The sequence below is a fragment of the Phaethon lepturus genome, unplaced genomic scaffold, assembly GCF_000687285.1.
Source record: "Phaethon lepturus isolate BGI_N335 unplaced genomic scaffold, ASM68728v1 scaffold14555, whole genome shotgun sequence".
Taxonomy (NCBI): Eukaryota; Metazoa; Chordata; class Aves; order Phaethontiformes; family Phaethontidae; genus Phaethon; species Phaethon lepturus.
Genome location: NW_010542814.1, coordinates 166,286 through 179,830, shown reverse-complemented (window position 1 = coordinate 179,830; position 13,545 = coordinate 166,286).

The window sequence follows — 13,545 nt, the reverse complement described above, 5'->3', positions numbered from 1 at the left end:
TGTCCCGGTTAGCGGCCCCGCACCTGCGGCGCGGGGGCCCCACAGGGCCTGGGCCGCTGGTGCTGGCCCCCTCCGCCCTCCATTTTGTAGGTTCATCTGCCTGGGGCGAGACCTGCGCTCCTCGCCCCTAAAGGGGAGGGGGTCTGGGTTTGTGAGGGGCGATGTGAAGGAAGCGTCCCTTTTTCGTTATTTCACTCGCTTCGGCTTGCTCGGTTGGGTTTTGCTGTCTCTGTCCCAAACCAAGAGAAACGAAAGTGTCCATGCCGGGGCTTTTCTTTGGTACAGGCCGGTGGCAAGCAAGGCAGGCAAACTACCTCACGGCTGGGGCAACCTCCTCGGGAGGGTGGTCTCCTCCAGGCCCCAGGTACAGCGTGAGGTCTGCACTTGCTCACCTATGCTGGTGGAGCTGGAGCTGCGTCAGTCTTCCTCCAACCCCTTGCTACCACTGAAATCTCCTTTCCCAAGGCCTGGCTTTCATTAGCAAAGAAGTTATTTCATTAGTCGGGGAGGGGGGGAAATCTGTCAGCAGAAGCCTGTTTAAATTTCAGCACCCCAAAGAATAATGCTTAAAATAGTGGGATCCATTCCACAGCCTGTTCTTACTATCAACCTGATAATTAAGAGGTCGCAAATAGACTTGTATCACTGCTTTGTTTCAGTGAAGGAAAGCAGCTTAACCCGCCTCGGAGGACACACTTCGCTTCGAAATAACACATGCCGTTTCAGACGAAATCAATAGCAAGAGGAACCACCCCCCCTCTGCTGCATTGAAACTCTGCCTTCAGCCTCCCATCACCTTGGAGAACAGACTTGATCAGAACGAAAAGGAAGGGACGCAGGGTGTGAGGCTGCCTGACAGCTCTGGAGCTGGTGCCCATTGCACTTGGTGTGTTTCATAGTCATCAGGATGCTTGCAGTTTTGTTGTAAGGCAAGATGGGAAACAATCTCTATGTAGATTTTAATAGGAGCTTTACTTGTTTTAGTCTCATACCTGCCTGTGGTTACGAGTCTAATTACATTTATGAGCATTGCATACTAAGCTGGGAGCAACCCCTCTCTCACATAATAGTTTCTGAATTATTTGGGCGCTCTGCAAGCCCATCACTACTCTCCTCTGCATTCTCCACGCGGTGAATAGATGCCTTATTGCAACTGCAGTATGAACTGAGTTTGTAGCTGTTTTCTTCACAAGTGATGCAGAGGAGATGATGTCCCTGAGGAAAACACTGTGTGATCAATTGCTTACATTGGAAGGGGGCACAGGGAAATAGCACCAGACTTGTAAGCCCGAATCCAGTTTTAACCTATTTCAGACTGTGCTATATCTGTTGCTGAGGGGTTGGGGTGTTTCCCAAGGCTTGGCATATGCCCACGATTAATATATTTTTATTTAAGTTTGTCTCACTGTTGAAATGTTTTGTCTAAACCCTGAATTCTGACTATTCTTCACTGATGGTGGGACTCTATTTACATAATGCGACAGCTGGGTGTAACTAGCTGAAGCTAGAGCCTATTAAAAGGACAGTTTCCCCACAGTGCCTCTGCTGAGGAGTGTCCACTACTTGCAGCTGGAGGGAGGAAGCTCCAGGGCTTGCTTACCCAGTGTAATTCCTCTCAGATTTAGCTGGTAGATGAACAAGGAAATGTCATTTCTTTGGTTTGGCAATAGCTTGGTGATATTAATGCCACATTTTTGAAATGTGCCAAAACCTTAGGATGTACTGGAGTCTGGTTTTAATTTTGGCTTCAGCACAGAATGCTCCTGGTGTACGACCTAACTCAGCCACTTGTCAGAGCAGCCATACTGATGAGACAGAAGAAGACTGGGTGTCGAGTCCCTGAGTGCACTAATAAGCCTTAATTGCCCTGACCAGCCTCACCTGGCAGCTCCATCCACACCCTCTGTCCTCAGTGCTTGCCTGAGCCAGGTTGTAGGGGTTCCTGGCTCAGGCAGTACTGCAGCTAGGCCTGTACCTGGCTAGGGACCCTGTTGATCTGGACCCTGACCCACAGACTGACTTCTGGGCTTGACCTTGTGCCTGTCTTGCTGCTATGGACTTGCCTGATGAGCTGGGCTCTGGCCTGAGCTCAGCTGCTAACCCCGCGTCAGCCCTGCTCGCCTCGCTCAGGTAGTGTGGGGTGGGTCCTGGCTGTTACACTTGCCTTGCAGCTCCCTGTCCTGTCCCAACAGCCCAGCCCTCATTGTTTACTGATACTGGGCTGCTTCTGTTTATTGTAGGGCTCCAGTGACCCTTCTGCTTTCCCTCCAGGGCAAAGGATTATCTGTCTCTAGCCTGCTTGTCTGTGCTCTGTTGCTTTTCCAAGGGTTGTGCCTGTCCCAGAAGCTGTTGCACTCTGGGGAGCTTCCTGAGAGGTACCACAGACCTCTCCACAGGTGCAGGAATCTGCCTCATATTATGGGACCTTAGAAAACACAGGCCTGGAGAGGGAAAGGTGTTATATGGCACAGAGCTTCCTCTGATTTCCTGTCAGGAGCAAAACTTTGGAGTTTGAGAGATGTAAATTGTGGTCAGAAGTTTGGTAAGATGGTGGACTTGCCTAAGCTTGGGCGTAGTTCAACTGCTAAAGGGCGGGAGAGGAACAGATTAGAAAGGCTGGGGCTCCCTGCACCCCAGGCTTGCTTTCCACTTCTCTGCATAGGAGAATTAGGCAGGAAGTGCTGACCGCCTTGGAGGGCTGGGGGGCTCCGCAGGGGTGCAAGAATCTATCTACCCAGATCAGTTTACAAGGCTAGGGCCATACAATACAAGATCTTGGAGGCAAGGGCTGTGTTTATCTCCATACAGTGTTGATCACAATAGGATCCTATTTCTGTTTAAGGCTTCCAGATGCAATGCTAGTCAATGTCTATAATAAACAATAATATTAATAATAAGTATTAACATGCCAAGCTGCAAGTCACTGACATAGTTTTCTAATACTGCTGGTTACTTTCCAGTATTGTCTTCTGGTCTTACAGCAGTACATTGTATACAAAAGAATTGAAACCCAATAATCGGCGTGTCAAGAGTTAGAAGGCATGATTGCATTTTTTTCTTCTAAAATCCATCTATTGAAACTGACATCACAACAAGTGCGTTCATTGGCCTAATAAACCCAGTGTCCAGCATGCACACACTGTTCCATATACCAGGACATTAGTAATTAGGCTGGTAATGAGGTTGCTGTTGCATAGAGTAACTAGTATGAACATGTTAAAAGTTAAGTGTAATGTGGGAGAATAATGTAGCGAAAATGTAAACAGTAGACATCAGTTATGACATTTATTTTCACTCATGGGAAGACAGCTGAACGGAAGACTTTAGCTGTAATTTGTTTTCTCTGCTTTACTGAATCTATAAAAAGTCTACAATGATTTCTTTCTTCTGACCACAGTAATGTAGCTTTACGTTTGAACAGAAATATAGCTTTAAATTTAGATTTTAATTTCATGTCTGATTGCAGACATAGTAGAAACTTTACCCTAAAATAACATTTCTTTTATAGCCAGCTCCTTTTGTGCTACTGAAAGAAATAATAATGAGAAAGTATTCCAGCAGGAGGAGCTGGTTTAGAAGCAAATGGATTCCATGGCAACTCCTGACTCTACATGACACCTAATAACTAGCATTTATGTTGGAAATTGTCTGTGTTATCTTGTACCCCAGATCTAGTCTTCTCATAGGGTTTTCCCCTCATTTTAAAGCAAAAAAACCATAGAGTGGGTGTGTTTTCTTTTTTTTAAATGTAGATCCTAGAATTAGCATGAAGTGAAATGGATTTGACTGCCTTAAATGTGTGCTTAGACAAGCTGTTTTCAAATGAATGTAATTATTTTTTTGGAACTATTTGAGAAATAAAATATTTGCTGAGAAATGTATTGATCTGTCAAGGGAAGAGTTGTATAGGATCAGAACATTGTAACCGCTTATTTTTTAGCGTAGTGAGATATCCATATTCAACAGTTTGAAACATAACACAAGAAGATCCAACTGAATCGAACTGTTATCTTCGTTCTCACAGTGCTGAATGCACCAGGAGAATCTTGTCATGGGCAGCTGGAGAATAACCCAGTGCTATGGGTGTCCTGTCTGCAGTCAGTCAGCCAGTTTGACTGATTTATGATCTGAAGAATGTGGATTTATATCCTGTGCCATGATCCAATCTAGTGTATGTGTGGGGCCTCACAACTGTTGCTGTTTGAGTGTGCAATATTTGAACTTGCTATTTTATACCTGAATTGAAAGGAATCTGTTCTTAAACTGCCATGTGCTAAGCAACCTTTGCCTATGACAGTTTTAGTAGTACTTCATTACCAAGAGAGCATTAGCTGAAATTAACCCTGGAGATTAAATTTTCTGTAGACACTTTGTGGCCTGTCTGGTTTCTCAGTCAGCTGTTGCTTAACTGGTTACTTGAGAGCCTTTGATAGTAGAAGTGCATAGTCTAGGCTTGGGAAAAAAAAAGTATCATCTCCTGTGGTCAAATGAAAGGTGATTTAGGTTTGTGTTGCTCATCCCTCTTCAGTATTAGTGAAAGAATGAAGAAAGCGTGGCTATAGAAAACTCCTGTTTCTGTGAATGTTCGGACAGGGACAAGTACAATCACAGATGGTATTCTAAGATGCAGGTGAAGGTGGCCAAAATGAGAAAAATGGAAGACTCTAGGTAGTCTGATTTTATTGCTAGGTGTTACTGATAGCAAAATACATGTTGATTCCCCTTGAAGATGCCTAACACAGTTTAACTTTTCACTATTTTCCTCTTCCTGTCCATACAGACAACATAGGCCTTGTTCATCGCCTATTGCTCAAAACATGGAGTAATCTTGAGAAAATACACCAAATGGATGGGTAGAAAATGTGAAAATGGGTCTTGGTTTAGCTCATCTTTTACTGTAGCTCACAATTAGATGTTGGCATGGAGTTCCTTCAATGGAGAGCCTCATCTGCCACAAAGGTATATGCGAGTAGCACTTGGGATCAAAAACAAATTCCTGTAAGAAGGGTTATAACAGATCACATAACAAAGGTGATGAAGTGGGGGGGGGGGGAAAGGAAAATTGTGGGGGGGGGGGGAAAGGCAAGGCCACAATCAGACTTTGGAACACAGTTTGAAGATAAAGGCACAGAAATGGAAAAGGCAATGGGAAATACAGAAGCCCAGAGAAAGGTGGTTTGGATAGCAGCAGTAGTAAGAAAATAATTTTTTAACTTGTTTAGATGTATGTGTTTATCTACAAGAGAAAAGAAGGAACACCACGGAAAAGAGAAAGAAGGGTATAAATAGAAGCAATGCTAGACAGATTGGGAAATCGAAACAGAGATGAGGTGAGGGCTGAAATGGAAGAGTGAGCATAATTATAGGAAGGGAGGAGTTGGGAAAAATAGAAATTTCAAACAGGAAATTACTTGATTTATCTGTAGACTTATATCTTATTACATAGCTATTTCTCATTGCCTGAAGTTTTGTGGTTTGGAGAAGAGGTGACATAACAGTGTTGCTCTGGTGATCTGAGCTGGACAGGGATCCTTACATGAAAATGTAAGTGGCAGATAAAAGAATGAAATAATGACTATGGACAAAGTTTGTTTGTATGTGTTTTTTTTTTTTTTTACAGTAAAATAAAAGGGTTATAAGTAAAGAAATGGAGCAGTGGAATTTAATTTTAAAGAAGATTGTCTTCTCCAGTTATGCATAAACATAACACATAGACAGGGATCTGATTCCAGTCAGTAATCTCTTTGCTCTTCCAAAAGATAAAAGTGACATTTCTCCTCTTAATGTTAGTTTTGGTGGGTTCTTTCTTTCTTTCAATAGCAGTGGCAACAGTAACTGCTAACTTCAATGGCTTGTTATGTTCATGTTAATAAGTAACATGTTCATGTTACTATAATATTGTTATGTATATATAATTATAGAGATATATATGTAACATCCTGCCATGAATCTATTTATTCTTCCTTCCCTGAGAAATGTTTACATAACTGACTGTATTTTATTAACGTCTCATGCTATGCTTCCAAATGTAAGGATACGGACCAGTTTTTAATGTGGACTACTTTTAACATCAAATTGGTATGACGTAACACGAGGGCTACGAGCTCTCAGAATGGAATTCAAAATGTGAGGTGCTGAAATTCCCCTGTCAGGTGAATACTGAAAATTAGGTATTTCACATGAGACTGGATAACTGCATATGAAGAGTGAAGCTTAGCAGAAAGGTGGAGCACAGAAATGTAGCTTACATTTGGTATCTTGCCTAAGACTACAGGAGAGGTGCTTGTCTATTTAGGACACGTTACTTGTAACCTTCCCCTGAAAACAGAGACTTGCTGTCTTTCAGAACGAAAGGTAGGATTTGTGCTTTCTTATTTAAAAATTAACTCTCCCATGTGCTCCCATACAAAAATCCCTCCTTCAGTTCTTTCTTCCCTTTTCCGACCACATTTTCCCCTAATGTTCCCTAATCACCAGGTAAATGCTAGAGGTATGCTTTTGTGGAAGCTGTGCCATCATGCCAAAATAATTTGGTGTGATGAAAGCAGACGAGACTGCATAATAAAAACAAAGAGGACTGTTGCGTCACAGCAGTCCTGTCTGTGTGACTCAAATCTCTGTCCCTCCTTGGAGATGGGATTCTTACCCTGTTTTTCTCATTAGGGCTATTTTTTTCATCTAATTTCATCCGATTAGCGATTTTTCATGGTCATGAGTTCTTAGTCTGTTCCTCTAAAGTCAATGGTTCCTAAGAATTAAATAACTTTAGGACATTACCTACCCATCCAATTCAAGAAAATATGATTTATCCCTGAATTAGAAATGTTATAAAATCTACAGCTGTTAATCTTTGAGTCCTAGGTCTGAGTGAAGGATTAGATAATACTAATGCTACTGTCTATTCACCAAATCCTTTGAAAGTAATAGCAGAAACTAAATTTGATCTGCTAATAATATATGTTGATTTCCGATCTCTGAAGCAAAGGGCAATTGCATCAACAGAAAAGAAACTTTAGCATATTTTTCAGTCATTCAATGCTGAGATTTCTTTCCAGGTTCTGTTTGTTTCTTTAGCAGCACCCAAATTTCCCAAAAGAGTTTCAGTGATTTGATTAAATTAATCCAGCTGTTCCCCAAGACTTTCAGACAAATAGGTAGGTACTATGTGTTTTTAAAATGAAGAAACAAAGTCTTTGGCATTCTTGTCAGTATCTTTTTGGTGAGATTTTTCCTCTCCTCTTTTTTATTTCATGTTTACAAAGACTAGAAAATTCCAGCAATACATCTGCACCAGTTATTTTTAACCCCCCCCTATTTCTTAAAGATTTTGGTCTTCTAAGGTCAGCCCTTGGTCCTCAGAAAATTTTGGACAAGATTCAGTTTAGTTGAAGTGCATTTACGTTTGGAATATAAATTTAGACTTCTGCTCTGAAAAGAGTGCATCAGAGCTCTGGGCACAGTCTCTTGCTGGTGAAGGAAGCTGAAGCATGACCTGGAAGGCTGACGTACTCCTCCTTTGCTGTAGGATATGTGGAGCAGAGGAGTGGATGTGAACTTCCACATCCTCTATTGGAGCTTGGGTGCCTCTGGTAACTTAAGAGTCAGAGCACAGTGCCCGAGAGCTGGCACCTGACTGAGCACCTCCGACAAACCAGGCATAAACTGAACTAAGTGTCTAGTGTTAATCTCTCTGAGTATTCCTGGTCTCAGAGTATAGTGTAACATTGATGCAGATATTTTGGTTTCAACAACAAAAGGGAAGAGCTGTCACTGCATGTTCTGTGACAATTTTCCAGGGAGCTCCAGATTGTATTTATGAGCCAAAGATGACTCACAACAGCCTGCTTTTCTGTCCTCAGAAAACTAAACAGAAAAAAAAAAATCACTTTCCACACATCAGCAAAATAAAAATCATTATCTTATGACAGTATGGTCATGCTTCATTCAGCTTGCATAACCCAAATGTCATTTCTCCTACTCTTAAGCACCTGAGGAGTTTGAACGTCATTGCTTTGTGTCTCATGGCTTTATGAATGGACATAATTCTAGGAGACTGTCTTCTGGCTCTCTAGGGCTAGGCTGGATGAATTCATCGATTAAGTCAATTCCTTTTACAACTACTTTCATTCATAATTTAGTTATGTGTTTTTTAAAAATGATTTAGCAGTCTTTTACCCAAATATCACTTTAAAAAAAAGACCATGAATTTGTATATTCATTTGGAATTACATGATCTGGATAGTTTAGAGCGTAGATTGATTAATTCTAGATATGCTTAGAACAGGTAAAATCAAATAATTCCATCCAGTCAGGTGGATGATTTTGCTCTGAGCTGCTTTCTGCCAAAGGATACACAGTCCTTATCCTAAGGAAGTCTTTGTTTCAATGTAAACTCTTATCTTGGAGTACAAGCCAGAGTATTTAAGTCTCATTTTTTTTCCTGCAACTTTCATTCTCTTCCCCCCCCCCCCCCCCCCCCCCCCCCCCCCGCCCCCCCCCGACTTTATCAACTCCCTCTGTTGGTAGCCATTTTCCAGTGAAACTCACTGAAAAATTAAGTGCTCTAAAAATTGTATTTCTAAGTCAAGTCTTCAGGATTATAGTGGTATCTCCATTTTTCTTGTGCTTCCAGCTTGAAGTGTCAAACAGTTTTAGGACCAAAAAAAGTATTGTAGAATCAGCTATTAACAATTTTTGTAGGTCTTGTAGGCTTGTGGGATGGGAACGCAGTAATCAGATGATGAATATAGCTTCAAAGAAAAAAAACACCTGTTGAGCAAGCTTGTTTTTATTTTCTCGAAGTTTTAAGTTCATTGCCTGACTACTGATAAGACTGAACAGGATGAAAAAGCTATTGCAGCGCTCCTTGGGTAAGTCACATGCTGTGAAGCCCAAACCTGAGGACCATCAGCAGTGTTGGGCAAAAGCCCTCTACTCTTGCAGTCCAGCCACAAGTAATTGACATGGTATTCAATTAAAAGGAAAAAAATATTATGAAAGATAATTATTTGTAGGTGACCATGTCTGTGTGTAGTTTACCAACAGGAGGGGAAAATTGTTAGCAAAAGTTTCAGAAACTTTACCCAGCTGTGATTCCTTCTGAGTTACTGGGTAGCATTGCAGAAGATGGCACTGTGATTATATGTAACTGGGTGAAAGCCAAGTCTTAATCTTTTAAGAATGTATTTTACAATTTCTAAACCTTTTGCTAAGAGGTCTTTGTGAAGATGCAGGAAGCGTTTGCATTCTGATGCACATGCTATTGTATGTTAATTATGGAGATGCTGTTCTCCTGAGAAGTGTAGAGCACTATTTTCCTAATATCTGCAAGAATGAGGCTGAAAGGTGTTGTCAATGTTTGCATGTAGTTGTCAGGTAATAATGTGTGAGATGCACAAAGGCAGAACTTCACTAGATGAGTATCACATGTGGATATGGCCTATAACTATTTCACTTTTGTCAGTTCTGAGCATTTCATTACCGAGGAGAACTGAGAAATCTCCACATCCCTCTCTTCCCAGAATTAGTTAATTCCCTCTTTGAATTAATTTAGAATTAAAATCTAAAATTAAACTGGCATTTGCCTTAATCATACAGCTAACCGTGCTGCATATTTTGCACCTGGGTTATTTGCTTAATAGATTCTTGGAGTAACATTGCATCATCTTTTGACTTTAGCACAGTAAGGCCTTACGCAGTTACTTGCAGATCTCAGTTTGCAGGAATCTAATCATGGACCAGGACTTCCTCTGTGCTATGTGTCCTATAAACAGACAATGAAATTCCCCTAAAAGTCCTATCCCAGAAAGCTTAGTCCAAGTATAATGTGAGAGACTGCGTCACTCTGTCAGCAGGGCTGGGGGGGTGGGATGGGACAGGGCAGAGCCATGCCAGAGAAACAACAAGCTGTAGCTGGGTTAAACTGTTAGATAGTCATGTAGTCTCTCTTGGTAGAGAGTTGAAACTATTTTATGTTGTATTTTAGATATGGCAAAATATAAAAAAAAAATTTAGGCATAAATCTTGCTTTGGCATGGGGTGAATGAAGGGGCCTTTTAATGGAGATGGCAGAATCCTCCTGGTGTTTTTTCCAGCTCTCCCTTTAGTCATTGCAGTCATTTGAGAAAATAAAATAAGGTTTAATTGCAGAATCTTCACAGCTACAAAGATGACAGTGCATCAGAACTTGATATTACTGTGCTACTACAGTGAATAATTAGTCCCTAATTAGTTGGATTTGCAGACAGATACATGATGGGAACTCACCATGTGTTATTGGCATCTGAAACAATTTTATCCTGTTAGCTAGAAGAAAGGACTGCTGTCAAGTACGTAAGCCTAATTTTCCCACATTAGCACTACATGGTAGAAACGGAGTTATTTCCATTCCAAGGTGCAAATTTGCTAGTGTGTGAAGAATGCTGTTTATCACACTTGTGTAGAGATTGAGTGTAGTGAGAAGATGATGATGATATTTCTAGACTCCCTTTTCTACTGTTCTTCTTGCTAGTAATTAATAGCATAGCTTTATAACTATTTGTACATGTATCACGTTATCAAGAGTGTGATTTTTCAAAAATGCCCTACTCACCTCTGCTGTTATTGCAATTAGTGGGAATCTCATTATTGGGAATGACAATATTCAGCACAGAACACTTTTTCCATTCTTTTTTCCAGTGGTTTTCTAGCACATGAACAATACCTCTAGTGAATGTCTTTTACTTTTCTTTCCCCCCCCATATTCTTAATTTATTCTAAAATCTAGATGTAGACACCCCCCAATGGTCACTTATGATATTTTTAATGAGATCTCCATCTTGTCCTCTCACCTGTGTGACCTTTGTCATTGTGCAATGGGATGTCACCAATTCTGCAGTGTATGGATCTTCTGCAAGGAGAGATACAATCCTTCTAGTTTGGGTGCATGTTTTTAGTGAGAGTTTTGGGATGTCTCTTTAGGACGAGACTAAGTGGAAGGAAAAAACATAGAATGATAGAACAGTTTGGGTTAAGAGAAAAAAGCAGCAGTGAAGCCTAAAGCATAGGCTTGGTGAAGATTTTATGTTCTTTATTTCTGAGGAGAGATTTGAGCAGAGATGGTGGTTGTGATTTTCTAGGAATAGAGATGCAGAAGAAAGGCTTACTGACTGGGAGAGTGCTGGATTCAGATAACATAGATACAATATGGAGTCATTAGAAAATCTGAGTACGAGACATATTGTAAATATATTTAATTGCAGGATGGTGTAATCACTGTGGAGAATCCTTTTCGACAGAGCCTGTTTCTTCTGTCTAGATTGAATCCTCTGTAGGAATTATTTACACAGAGACTTGTACAAGCGGTACAATTGCTTTCCACAAGTTCCTTTAATATAGAAGTTCCCTTCACACACTTAATGCAAGCAGCTTAACCTCTCACTGCTACCAGCATGTGACATTAATAACGAACTTGGTTAGTGCATTCCTGAGCTTTTGCAAATCACTTCAGAAAAATGTGCATAAAAATTTCTGCAGATGTTAAGTCTTGTCACAGCCTGATGAAGTGCAGTGTGCTCTGAAAAGACATGTCAAGTAACAAGATATGTTTTTAAAAAGACAAGTAGGAATCAAACGTAGCTGATTGATAGAATAGGCATAGTGTGTAAATAGAAATGGAGTGACCATTCTCAGCAGCAGCCCTATTCATCTTTTTGTGGCTCATATGTCTGTCTGGACATCCTATGGCACCCAAACCCTTTTTTCTGAAAATATTTCTTCTCATAAAGCAAGAGGATTATCCCTTCTTATAAAATAGCTTGCATTAGACTATGGAAGAGAGAATTTTGAACACTTACAGTTCTTCTGACTTACAAAATAGCATGGGCTTGATTAGCTAATTAAGCTTGAGCATGTAGGTATCCACCTCATGATGTTGGCATATCTGCATGCAATAGCAGAAGTGACACAGGACCTATGGAAGACATGCTGTCTTCTGGAATGGCAACTAAAATACTCTTCGTGATTTTAAAGTAAATTAGACGCAGTTAAGTAACTGAATTGCTTACCTATGACGAAACGAGTAATAAGGGCTCAATTTGGTTACCTGGATGTAGATACCTAGTTCTGTTTCAGGGGCTTTAGGTTACTTGAGGCATCCACAGAGAGTCACAGATGTAACAGCGTCACGTTTCACATCTGATAGCCCTCTGCAGATGGCACACTTTCTGGAGCTGAATGTAGGGGCCAGGTGAGATATTGCATATTAAATATCACTAGATATCTGCATGTAAGCAACTAAATCAAGGCCAAAAGCGTGCAAGAAACTGGAAGAAAGGATATGTAAAACTAAAAAAAAGAAAAGTTTGTATAAAAATCACTTAAATGTACTATTTCATATGAGGTGTAAAACATACTTGGATGGATGGATGGCTTCTTTTTACACCTGTGGCTTGACTTTCTGGTTACAGAATTATCATACAGATTTCTTTTTTCCCCCTACTCTCAGTATTAGTTCAGACTTTTTTATGGAGACCTTTAAGATGTGGAAAAAATATATATGGTTTTCTTGTATTACCTTTGTCCTCTTTCAGTACTTACTACATAAGCTAGAATAGTGTCCACACCACATCACAGAGATGAGCTTAAAAAATTCCTTCTGTGATAATTTACTGCTGCTAGTATGGCTCTGAACAGGTGTGACTGTAGCGTTTAGAGGTAGTGGAAGGAGCTAAAAGGAGGGGTGGAGGCAAGACAAGAGAGTGGTGATTTAAGAACTGGCTGCAGTATATAAGCATCTTCATAGAGAAGTGATGCCTGTTGGACCAGTTCATCAAACTGTCTTAAAAATATCACAGCCTCTTTTTCTTAAGTGAGGGAGGAACACAGGAATTTGGATTCAGGCAAATGTGATGTGCAAGAGCAGATGCACATAGGATATCCTCTTCTCTTTCTAAATAGCCCCCAGAAGTAGAAAATTGGAATTACAGAACTTACCTTTCTTTAAATGCAGCCTGTTCAGTGATGTTCAAGTCTTATACTAGTGTCCAGAATGGAGGTTGATGACTGAGACTTCCTGAAGTTTCCTTCAGGATGACCATCTAGAGATGGTCACTAGAAGTGAACTAGTGACGAGAAAGAGGAATTTTGGGTCAGCAGCATAAAACCCTGAATTCATCTGGGTGAAATTAGGGTCTCCAAAGAGTCAATGTCCAACAGAAGAGAAAGACCAGCAATAGTGGAGATGGCTTCATGGTGCCATTGAGATACATTCAGGACTCGGACTAGAACCAAAGCTGTAAGTGAGGTTCTAAACATCACATCACATTGTAGGAGCTCCTTAAGAAGAGATGAGGGATGGTTGTACATACCCAAACCTCCTCTAGCTCCTGCTAAGTGCTCCTGTGATGCCATTATCCGATTACGACAGGGTAAGATGGAAAGGGTGAAGTCACATAGGCAGACTTAAATACATTTTGATACACCATATGTGCATGTTTTTTGTTGCTCTTTCCAATTTTTGGAAGAAGTGTCATACCTGAGCAGGCAGGCACTAACTAGAGCTGCTCC